Consider the following 13,324-nt stretch of genomic DNA (forward strand, 5'->3'; position numbering starts at 1 on the left):
AGAATATTTGTATTACAAGAAGAGTGAATGAGCTGTTAAATAAAATGTGAAGGCAGAAGTCAGTAACCTTGAGTTGTCATCTGAATTTTCCTTTTGATCTACTAAGTGGTTTAGAATAACTTTTCTTTGCTGATTTTATTCACACTTAAACTTTTTTGATTATCTAGGTCATGAAAATATTTTTTGTACAGTTCTGTGTATTCTTGCAACCTCTTCTTATCAATATGTATGGTCCTATTATCATTTTCCTAATTACTTTGGATGTATTTTCCGTAAGACTTTTCCTTCTCTTGTGTTTTCTGCCTAGAGAAATTCCTTTAGCATTTGTTGTAAAGTTGGTTTAGCAGTGCTCTTAACTTTTATTTTTCTGTAAAACTTTCAATTTCTCCATCAAATCTGAATGAGGGTCTTGCTGGGTGGAGTAGTCTTGGTCATAGCTTCTTCCCTTTCATCACTTTAAGTATATTGTGCCATTTCCTTCTGGTTTGTAGAGTTTCTATTGAGAAATCAGCTGATAACCTTATGGGAGTCCCCTTGTATATTATTCGTTGTTTTCCCTTGTTGCTTTTAATATTTTATCATTGTCTTTAATTTTGATTACTGTGTGTCTTGTTGTATTCCATCTTAGGTTTATCTTGCCTGGGACTCTCTGCACTTCCTGGACATGGTTGACTAATTTCTTTTCCATGTTAGGGAAGTCTTCAGCTATTTTCCCTTCAAATATTTTCTCAGGTCCTTTCTCCCTCTCTTCTCCTTCTTGTACCCTTATAATGGGAATGTTGGTGCTTTTAACGTTGTCCCAGAAGTCTCTTAGACTGTCTCCATTTCTTCTCATTCTTTTTCTATATCCTATTTGTGACAGTGATTCCACCATTCTGTTTTCTAGGTCACTTATTTGTTCTTCTGCATCAGTTATTCTGTTATTGATCCCCTTCTAGTGTACTGTTCATCTCTGTCCTTTAGTTCTTCTAGGTATTTGGTAAACATTTCTTTCATCTTCTCCTTTCTTTTTCTGAGGTCCTGGATCATTTTCACTATCATTATTCTGACTTCTTTTTCTGGAAGGTTTCCTATCTCCACTTAATTTAGTTGTTTTTCTGGGGTTTTATTTTGCTCCTTCATCTGGGAAATAATCCTATGCCTTTTCATTTTGATCGGCTTTCTGTGACTGTGGTTTTCTTTCTGGACTTTAGTTCTGGACTTTCTTGTGGGACTGTAGTTCTTCTTGCTTCTTCTGTCTGCCCTCTGGTGGGTGAGGCTTAAGGGCTTGTGCAAGCTTCCTGATGGAAGGGACTGGAGGTGAGCAAAACTGAGTCTCTCTGGTGCATAGCGCTCAGAAAAATTTTAATCCGATTGTCTGCTGATAGATGGGGCTGCACTCCCTCCCTGTTAGTTGTTTAGCCTGGGGCAACCCAGCCGTGTGGTCTACACACTCTATGGTAAAACTAATGGTAACCTACAAGGGGGCTTATGCCAGGGGCAGCTCCCAGAACTGCTGCTGCCATTGCCTGCATTTCTGTGGTGAACCTCTGCTAACTCACGACTCCTTAGGAGACCCTCCAACACTCACAAATAAGTCTGGGTCAGTCTCCTATGGGGTCACTGCTCCTTTCTTCTGGTTCCTGGTGCTCACAAAGTATTGTTTGTGCCCTCTAGGAGTGGAGTGTCTGTTTCCTCCAGTTTCATGAAAGTCTTACAGTCCAGTCCCACTGGTCTTCAAAGTCAGATTCCCTGGGGATTCCTAGTCCCTTGCTGGATCCCAAGGCTGCTGTGGGGTTCAGACCTTCATAATAGTGGGAGAACTTCTTTGGTATTATTGTTCTGTAGTTTGTGGGTTGCCCACCCAGTGGATATGGGATTTGACTTTAACATACACCCCTCATACCATCTCAGTGAAGCTCTTCATTTGTCTTTGGACATGGAGCATCTTTCTTTGGTATGTTCCAGCATCTTCCTGCTGATGATTGTTCAACATCTAGTTATGATTTTGGTGCTCTCACAGGAGAAGATGAGCAAAGACTCTCACAGGAGTCCTACTCTTTCATCTTGAACCGATGTCCTACAATTATCTGTCTTAGAGGAATGAAGAGTCTTCACATTAACACAGAATCTTATATTGGGCCTAAGAATTTTCCAGGTGGATAGAAAGGCCAATATAATACCACTTATTTTTTTTTATAAAAAATGGAAAGCTTATGTTCTTTAGGACTATTTCACATGGACAGTATGTATACTGCATTATGGACCTAATACCCAATATAATCCAAATATTACTAATTGTAATGAATACGTGATTTAATTCCAAATGAAATTAAAATTTAAACAGAGATGCTATTTTTTCTTAGCTTAGGCTATCACATTCTTCGTAATTTGTTAAAAATATTACAGATCTTGTCTTAGGGAAGATTCACCAAAAAATTGTGGCATTGTTTTTAGGGGCATGAATTTAAGAAATGTTAATTGGGAAACTCCTTGAGTGGTCCTAGAAAATCCACTTAGAACGTTTCTTTCGGAGTTTATTTTTGAGAATCAGGATGATATTTGTGTTTTAACCTACATTGCTGACATAGAAATCAAGATATGAACTATGTTTGAGTAGCTTTTCTCTTCGGACAGAAGACCATGGAAAAGATACACAGAATGCACACCCACCTGTCCACATTCTACCACTGTCACCTAACCACAGGGAGGGGGGATGGGGAGAGGGAGAGAGATTAATAACAGAAACCAAAAACAAAATCCTTGAAAGTGAAAACTCACATCTATAGGGTCTGGACTGGCATTCTGTTTAAGACTTTTCTTTTCTTAGTGCTCACGTTAAGATTTCTTTGATTGTGAGGAATAGACTTCTAAATGTATAACTTCATAGACTCTCCAAACTTACCTGAGTTGGAGAAAAATGATATTTTTATAATTCCAAAAAATAAAAGACTGCTGAAAGGATGCGCACTTGCTGTCATTACATTCATTTAAATGAGGTGCCACAGACTTTGAAAGTGATTCTGAAAGGGAAATAGAAGGAGCCTGAACAATGAAAGTGTTACAGGATTATGTATGGTGAGCTGACAACATCATTCACTTTTCATTGTGCATTTATATTTCACCTTATTTCCAAAAGGTTGAGAAAGGCTAACACTTACTTGGAAAAATAGATGTTTGATATTTTAAAAAAGACAGTCATATAACCTTATTATACTATTACCACACTTAGAGTAAAAGAATTTTTACCACTCTACATTAAGATAAATGCAAAACATTTTTCAACAAGTCATTTCCCCCCCTTTTTTGGTGTGTGTATGGATTTATGAAAGAAGCGTTAACTGGTACTTTACATGATGCTGTTTTAAATACTTTTGGGGGTGGAGATAGAGGAAGCAATTTTTTTTTTTACTTAATTGCTTTCATCTAAGCCAAAGTGATACATACATAGAAACATCACATGTGAAAATCAGAGAATAGTCTCTTTGTTAATATACTGTTTACCATAGTTTTGCTAATACAATTACTAGCAAGAAAACCCTTTAAAAGAATCATATTTGACTTTGGTTATGACTCAAAGATGTTCTGTCTGGAAATTCAGGGACTATGTGTTTTTGTGAAAGAAATTATGTAGCCCCTATTTAGCAGCACTGAGTTTCTTACTTTTCTGTAATCAGTGAATGGAAAGCAGTGATTAATGAGCTTCTTGGCTTGCTCTTTGTCTCACTTGTGACACATTTTGCCAAGTGCTTCAGCCTTCCTAAGCTCAATTACCAACTCAGTTATTAAGAGTTTAAATTTCTGTGAATCCTTCAAAGTAATTGTGGTAAATAGGAGTCGTAAATCTCTGTCATTTTCTTAATAAGAAATGTATATTTATTGACCAGCATTGATAAGACACTAGTCTTTATTTATTTATTATTACTTTTTTGGGGGGGGGCGTCAAATGGCTTCTCTCCTACTTTATTAGATGCTCAGCATCATTTTACAATTATCATTATTTTTTTTTTTACTTTACAATATTGTATTGGTTTTGCCTTACACCAACATGAATCCACCATGGGTGTACATATGTTCCCCATCCTGAATCCCCCTCCCACCTCCCTCCCCGTACCATCCCTCTGGGTCATCCCAGTGCACCAGCCCCAAGCATCCTGCATCCTGCATCAAACTTGGACTGGTGATTCATTTCTTATATGATATTATACATGTTTCAATGCCATTCTCCCAAATCATCCCACCCTCTCCATCTCCCACAGAGTCCAAAGTAGTCTCTATTTAGATACTCTTCAAATTTTTAAGAAATTTAGGTTCTTCAAAATCTTGGGTGTATATGTGGTCAGAAAACTCATTTTTAAGTTTTTATTATGCTTCCTAACTTACCTTTATGACCTTGGATCATGTTTCTCAAAATCTTTGTTGTGTCTCAGTTTCATTACTTTAAAAATGGAAAAGATAATAGTGGCAATGACCTCACAGGCTTGGGATTATAAAAATGCTTTGTAAATAAAAGTCACAGTGAGTTGTTACTTGTATTATTGTGGACTGATGAAAGGAACCGTGGTGTGCCACCATCTTCATCACAATGTCACCAGTAGGAAGACAGGAAATTCCACATGGTCCACCCTACTTTGTCTGTTTCTAAATGAACTGATCAGGTATTCCCACCACAAGAACTGCAAATATTGTAAACAACATAAAAGTGTGCAGAATACGAGAGGCCACTTGATGTGGTGCAGTGAACATAGAGCGTGGGTCCTGGCTCTGCCACTTGTACTGTGACCTCAGGAAAATCATGTGGCTGAGCCGAGCCTCTGCTCCCTCATCTGCAAATGAGATGAATAAATAGACATCCTATATGATTGATATGAAGACTGAAAACAGTAAACCGAGTCAAGTGCCTCGCACAGTGCACATGCTTCCCTAATGCTGAGTGTGTGCATGTGTGCTCAGCCGTGTCCAACTCTTTGCAACCCTATGGATTCTAGCCTGCCATGCTCCTCTGTCCATGGGGTTTTCCAGTCAAGAATACTGGAATGGATTCCTCTACTGCTCAGTTCAGTTCAGTCCAGTCACTCAGTCGTGTCCAACTCTTTGCCACCCCATGAATTGCAGCACGCCAGGCCTCCCTGTCCATCACAAACTCCTGGAGTTCATTCAGACTCACGTCCATTGAGTCGGTGATGCCATCCAGCCATCTCATCCTCTGTTGTCCCCCTCTCCTCCTGCCCCCAATCCCTCCCAGCATCAGAGTCTTTTCCAGTGAGTCAACTCTTCACATAAGTTGGCCAAAGTACTAGAGTTTCAGCTTTAGCATCATTCCTTCCAAAGAAATCCCAGGGCTGATCTCCTTCAGCATGGACTGGTTGGATCTCCTTGCAGTCCAAGGGACTCTCAAGAGTCTTCTCCAACACCACAGTTCAAAAGCATCAATTCTTCAGTGCTCAGTCTTCTTCACAGTCCAACTCTCACATCCATACATGACCACTGGAAAAACCATAGTCTTGACTAGACAAACCTTTGTTGGCAAAGTAATGTCTCTGCTTTTGAATATGCTATCTAGGTTGGTCATAAGTTTCCTTCCAAGGAGTAAGTGTCTTATAATTTCATGGCTGCAGTCACCATCTGTAGTGATTTTGGAGCCCCAAAAAATAAAGTCTGACACTGTTTCCACCGATTCCCCATCTATTTGCCATGAAATGATGGGACCGGATGCCATGATCTTCGTTTTCTGAATGTTGAGCTTTAAGCCAACTTTTTCACTCTCCTCTTTCACCTTCATCAAGAGGCTTTTTAGTTCCTCTTCACTTTCTGCGGTAAGGGTGGTGTCATCTGCATATCTGAGGTTATTGATATTTCTCCTGGCAATCTTGATTCCAGCTTGTGCTTCTTCCAGCCCAGCATTTCTCATGATGTACTCTGCATATAAGTTAAATAAGCAGGGTGACAATATACAGCCTTGACACACTCCTTTTCCTATTTGGAACCAGTCTGTTGTTCCATGTCCAGTTCTAACTGTTGCTTCCTGACCTGCATACAAATTTCTCAAGAGGCAGGTCAGGTGGTCTGGTATTCCTATCTCTTTCAGAATTTTCCACAGTTTATTGTGATTCACACAGTCAAAGGTTTTGGCATAGTCAATAAAACAGAAATAGATGCTTTTCTGGAACTCTCTTGCTTTTTCCATGATCCAGCGGATGTTGGCAATTTGGTCTCTGGTTCCTCTGCCTTTTCTAAAACCAGCTTGAACATCTGGAAGGTCATGCTTGATGTATTGCTGAAGCCTGGCTTGAAGAATTTTGAGCATTACTTTACTAGCGTGTGAGATGAGTGCAATTGTGCAGTAGTTTGAGCATTCTTTGGCATTGCCTTTCTTTGGGATTGGAATGAAAACGGACCTTTTCCAGTCCTGTGGCCACTGCTGAGGTTTCCAAATTTGCTGGCATATTGAGTGCAGCACTTTCACAGCATCATCTTTCAGGATTTGAAATAGCTCAACTGCAATTCCATCACCTCCACCAGCTTTGTTTGTAATGATGCTTTCTAAGGCCCACTTGACTTCACATTACAGGATATCTGGCTCTAGGTGAGTGATCACACCATCGTGATTATCTGGGTTGTGAAGATCTTTTTTGTACAGTTCTTCTGTGTATTCTTGCCACCTCTTCTTAATATCTTCTGCTTCTGTTAGGTCCATACCATTTCTGTCCTTTATCGACCCCATCTTTCCATGAAATGTTCCCTTGGTATCTCTAATTTTCTTGAAGAGATCTCTACTCTTTCCCATTCTGTTGTTTTCCTCTATTTCTTTGCACTGATTGCTGAAGAAGGCTTTCTTATCTCTTCTTGCTATTCTTTGGAACTCTGCATTCAGATGTTTATATCTTTCCTTTTCTCCTTTGCTTTTCGCTTCTCTTCTTTTCACAGCTATTTGTAAGGCCTCCTCAGACAGCCATTTTGCTTTTTTGCATTTTTTTTTCCATGGGGATGGTCTTGATCCCTGTCTCCTGTACAATGTCACTAACCTCAGTCCATAGTTCATCAGGCACTCTATCTATCAGATCTAGTCCCTGAAATCTATTTCTCACTTCCACTGTATAATGATAAGGGATTTGATTTAGGTCATACCTGAATGGTCTAGTGGTTTTCCCTACTTTCTTCAATTTCAGTCTGAATTTGGCAATAAGGAGTTCATGATCTGAGCCACAGTCAGCTCCTGGTCTTGTTTTTGTTGACTGTATAGAGCTTCTCCATCTTTGGCTGCAAAGAATATAATCAGTCTGATTTCGGTGTTGACCATCTGGTGATGTCCATGTGTAGAGTCTTCTCTTGTGTTGTTGGAAGAGGGTATTTGCTATGACCAATGCATTTTCTTGGCAAAACTCTACTGCTACCAGCTGCCAATTAGCTATTTCTCTTTCTTTTCCTTTCCTCTACCCTAAATCCTGGAGAAGGAAATGGCAATCCAGTCCAGTATTCTTGCCTGGAGAACTCCATGGACAGAGGTGCCTGGCAGGCTACAGTCCATGGGGTTGCAAGTCAGATATGACTAATTGACTAAACCACGACCACCCTGACTTCTGTTCTCAAGCCATGTGATCAAGCACATGTCACTTAAATTGTTAGTCCCCATCTATAAAATGAGGGATTTGGATAATTGATTACAAAATCCCTTTACATTTCTTGCATCTGGTGGCTCCAGAAATGAGTGATGTCCTGCTGTGACAAGACTTGCCCAGATCTGCCCTTGAGATGCTGGTGATGACTGGGCCAGCTGTGGATGTGAACAGATGAAGCTGTGCTGGGGTCCCCAGGAATCTGGAGGCCAACCATAAAGAAAGCCAGAGAGTCCTGTTAAGGAAAAGCACAAACCGTTAGAGACACATTCCTTCTACTTTGTATTGGGATTTGGTCACCACTTCTTTGCAGAAGACACATAAATTATGGATATAACTGCCACAAGGTAGCCTACTAAATCAGGAAAGTCCTGTGGAATGCCCTTTCTGCCTCTGCCTGCAGTGTGAGGGGTCAGAGTTCTACCTGCCCAATTTGCCCAGGCTTTCTTAGGTAAGTTGCTGTCTTTTCAATTTATCATCTAGTATGACTCTCCAGATCAACAAATTCTCAGTCCTCTGAGTTCATTTGGATGCCTGGTGCTGAGTACTTGTTAGGAATGGACAACAATGGTTACTTCCTCCAATGTGATAGACTTTATCCAAAGTGAAACAGATTTGAACAAGCATAGTGTGTGCTTCTGAACAGCCACACAGACCTCCTGGAGGGCAGCTGCATGGTGATAGAAGCTCCACGTTCTTAACAGTGACAAACGACATCATTAGAAAATGGTGGAGTCTGTGGGTGTCTCCAGTGATTTTCCATCTCTTTCTCTTGGTTCAACATTCCTGATCTTTTAAATTTAAATTTACTTGCCTTGGACTTGCCCACTGGCCATTTGATTGATGGAGTATACAATGACATAAAAAATCCCACAAAACATCTAAGGACAGATATTACCCACAGATAATTCTTCTGGAAAATCAATAGACTATCCTAATCTGTAATACCATTCTTACACCCAAATGAGCTGGGCCTTTGCCCTGCTCTGGTTCTTCATTATTTGTGACATTCTCCACAGTCAAAGAGTCCATGGGTCCAAACTGGATATACCTACGCAGTTTTTGCAGCATCATCCTGTTTAGACCATGGGGTCCAATTGGACATACCTATCAGCTTCCCTGGTGGCTCAGTAGGTAAAGAATCTGCCTGCAGTGTGGAAGAGCTGTGTTCAATCCCTGGGTTGGGAAGATGTCCTGGAGAAGGAAATGGCAACCCACTCCAGGATTCTTGCCTGGAGAATTCCATGGAGAGAGGAGCCTGGTGGACTACAGTCCACGGGGTCACAAAGAGTCTGACATGACTGAGTGACTAATACTAACACTCTGCAGTTTTTGCAGCATCAATCCATTTAGACCATGTTCTGAATATGCAGGACACCAGAATTCCACTCCTCAAAAGCATTATACTTAGCAGAGTCTGAATGAGTCCCCTGAGTTTGACATCTGGCAAGACTAATGACAGACTAGTCCAAATGGAGAGGAGCATCAGTGGTTGACCCAAGGGGTGGCTAAAGAGTGGCTGCTTGTGCCGGAGGGATGCAGGTACAGCCCGAATGTGTAGGCTGGAATAGACGTTCCTATGGCATGAGAATCTTCACACCAGGTACAGTGGATTTGGGGTGCGAGGAACAGGGGTCAAAGTGGGCACTGATGTGGAAATGGCTTGTCCTAGACTGCTACATTCCTGAGTGGCAGTCTGAGAAATCTAAGAGCTGCAAAGGGAGGAGGATATAACATTTTATTTAAGAGTTTTTTGGCTTGATTTATAACTTTAAATATTTAGACATGTTCCATGTGACTCCCCTGGTGGCTCAGCATGTAAAGAATCCGCCTGCCATGTGGGAGACCTGGGTTTGATCCCTGGGTTGGGAAGATCCCCTGGAGAAGGGAGAGGCTACCCACTCCAGTGTTCTGGCCTGGAGAATTCCATGGACTGTATAGTCCAGGAGGCTGCAAAGAGTCAGACACGACTGAGCAACTTTCATTTCACTTCACTTCATGTGACTCTGTGTTACTCTTGTTCCAAGCTTCCCAAATATCAGGGGATTTTCTTGGTTCTATTTAGAAATTTGGAGAAGGCAATGGCACCCCACTCCAGTACTCTTGCCTGGAAAATCCCATGGATGGAGGAGCCTGGTGGGCTGCAGTCCATGGGGTCGCTAAGAGTCGGACACGAGTGAGCGACTTCACTTTCACTTTTCACTTTCATGCATTGGAGAAGGAAACGGCAACCCACTCCAGTGTTCTTGCCTGGAGAATCCCAGGGACGGGGGAGCCTGGTAGGCTACCGTCTATGGGGTCACACAGAGTCGGACACGACTGAAGTGACTTAGCATAGCATAGCATAGCATTTAGAAATTCATCCTTGAAGTCCAAATAGAAACATGATTCTCCCAACTTTCTTGGCCTTCTCAAACACTATTTCTGTTTCTTACTTGAAAAGATAAATGAAACCCTAAAGTTGATTTCACAAGTGTTCATTTGCCATTTTCTGATTATTACCCTTGACTTCAAAGGATTTATCTGATGGACCCTAGGAAGGAAATGCATAGTAACACAGGTTATCTATCAGGCTACTTAGAAAAATTGCAATTCTGACAGTTCTCAGTTCTTAGACTTGGGGTAATGTTGACAGTACCTCCTACCCTCAACTTTAGTATTAATGCTTGCAGAGCTGGTGAAACTGGCAGGGGTTTAGTTCACAGGCCTGAGGCAAAGAATTTTAAACATTCGGGGGTTTGACACAACAGTTTTCCTGATATTAGGCCCCACAAAAAAGGAAATAAAAAGAAAAAAAAAACTGTGGTTAAATCACAAAGAAGGGGTACTACTGACTACTTTCAAAAAGTTGTTGCAATGTGATTAATTTTTATAAAATGTATTGGAAAAATTTGCTAGTTAATTGTATTGCTTTCCAGAGTGGGAACATCTCTTTCATAAGCTCATTATTCTGGAGTCTTGCACATCAATGCTCATGATCCCCTAGGTACAATAATAGCAAAGCTTATTTACATCTACCTCTCATTTGAAGTTATTAAAATGATAAATATTAATAGCTGCAACTTGGAATCTGTCTCTACTTTAATACCAAGGTGATAGTATAGTTCAGAACTTCATGGCTCATCTAAACAGTCTTGTTTGCTATTTAAATGTTCTAAGCTTCATTTTCATGATGATGGTCATTAACAGGGAAGCTACATTCTTCACATTGGAGCTGCATTTGTAACTGAGTCCATTTTTATTAAGGAAATCAAGGAGAGACAAGAATTGTAGTTGCTTTTATGTTCTAGAAATTATTTAGGTTTTAGCAACTACAGAGGGACTACCACTACTCTGAATCTGGATGTTTTCTCTTTTCTTATTATACCTAGGATTGCTTATTTTTATAGTTTGTTGATCTTTCAATCTAGGAGGAAAAATTATCTCATTATTTTCCCTTCAGAAACAATAATAATTAGTAGATTTTAAGATGATCAATCAATAACCTTTCATAAATGATTATTAAAAATTCTGCTGCACTGAATTTTCTGTGTTCACCTAATATTACCTAGGGGATAATTTTGTGCCTATGTGTCCATTACTTTTTTTTTTTTTTTTTTTAAAACATCATGGAATGAGTCATTTGTTAGACAAAAGACTGTGTTGTCTAAAAACTCTTGTGTGAGGAGAGATCAAAGTGATTGCTGTTATACTATACTGTTCCAAAGCCTCTCTACCCACCTGCAAGACAGGCTACCAACTCAAATCTTCAAATAGTTAAAAAAAGATAGTGAATGTTACCTAATGGTATGACAATAGTAAAAGCTGAGCAAAATGTTAATAATTATCACTGCAACTTCTCTACTGCTAAACAGAATAAGGAACAACTACTACTACCTAATTTTTCTAAGAGAAAAATGTGGAATAAAGCATAGTAAAATGAGAAATCGTGTTGACAATAGGCAGCAAAAAGGATGATCATTTTTTTCTAAATCTGACAGCTCACATATTCCTGGTGTGTGAGCTACTCATGCTTTGCCTGAGAATAGAATTTACAGAGTTCGAATAATATGGAAGGAGAATGAAAAATCCCTCAGAAGTCTAATTTCACATGGAAGATGCGGTGCATACTCCTGAGACTGTGGTTCCCCTGGGACAGCTTCCGTGATGCTCTCTAAGATGGACAGAGCTGAGTCGATAGCCTGTTCCAGAAAGACAAGGGGGGTCCCCAGATTTGGATCATGTTGCTCATTCTACCCCACTGCTTACTACAGGCAGCAAGAGCAGAAGGTCATCACTGCAGCTTCACCCGGGGTTGTCAGCTATCGTCAGCATTTATCTTCTTAGAGAAAAATGCTGTCCAATAATGTAAATACATTTAAGTGTACTGTTAAGACAGTCAACATTTAATAGTAAGAAATCTAATATAATATCATATATGAAACGAATCACCAGTCCAGCTTCAATGCAGGATACAGGATGCTTGGGGCTGGTGCACTGGGATGACCCAGAGGGATGGTACGGGGAGAGGGGTGGAAGGGGGGTTCAGTATGGGGAGCACGTGTACACCCATGGCAGATTCATGTTGATGTATGGCAAAACCAATACAATATTGTAATTAGCCTCCAATTAAAATGAATACATTTGTTTTAAAAAATCTAATAAATCAAGGGCATCTTCAAAATAATATGATTTAATATCAATTAATGGGATTGAAATTATAATTTGTTCCCTATAATACTTACTATAGTTTGACCAAAAAAGAAAATGAAAACGACATACCTTGACAAACGTTTCCAGCATAAATCACGTCCCTGGTTTTCACTTACTATGTGGTCTACATCAGAGTGTTACTTTCGATGGACCTACAGGATACATTTCATAAAGGGTAAGGGACAAAGAAATAAATCAAGAATAATTTCACTGGCAGAGTGAGCTCCTCCTGCTGCCTTATTTTATTTTTTGAGACCCAGGAAACTTAACAGATTATCAGAAGTGGATTAGCATTTAGATACACAAGCAAACACAAAGCCTTTGGCTTTTCTCCAGTTTTTACCCCTTGGTGTCGTCTGGGAAACAGGTTGGCCTCACTTCTGACACAGGGAAGTGGAGGCACGGAGGAAGTGTCAGTGACAGAAGGGAGATGTCTGATGCAATCACAAACACCAGAGTGATGCCAAACTTTCCAGCTTTCTGGGCTCAATATTATTTTAATAACCGATAAAATAATTGTCTGCTTATTTTGAATTTTATCACAGGAAACTTAGAATCCTCCTGTGATTGGTGGGACTTTCAAGGGTTTGATTTGGGTCATTGCATGTTCTGATTGTTGCCTGTAAGCCTGCTGTTTCAACTCTTCCTGCCAAGTCCCCTAGACTTTTTCTGAACATTTAGGTATAATTTCTCCATACTACTCTAGCTCTTTCTTGTCTACTTCTACTCAAAATAACAAAGAGATTCTTCTCATAATGCTTCAGGTCCAGGGACCTACCTTTCACTTACCAGGTGGAAAACTGAATCTTCATATAGTTTTTGCATAGACAGCAATTATGATATTGTGTTTCAACCTGGATGTTGTCTATCACAATCAAAAAGCTTATAAATACATGTTTTTCTAAACACTTAACTGTTTGAGCTCAAGACCTCCTTATACTCTTGAAACGCTGAGGGACCTAAAGAGTTTTCCTGTATGTGGGTTATATATGGTTTGTTAGTCACTCAGTCATGTCCAACTCTGTGCAACCCCATGG

Source organism: Bos javanicus, chromosome 14 (genome assembly GCF_032452875.1).
Source record: "Bos javanicus breed banteng chromosome 14, ARS-OSU_banteng_1.0, whole genome shotgun sequence".
Taxonomy (NCBI): domain Eukaryota; kingdom Metazoa; phylum Chordata; class Mammalia; order Artiodactyla; family Bovidae; genus Bos; species Bos javanicus.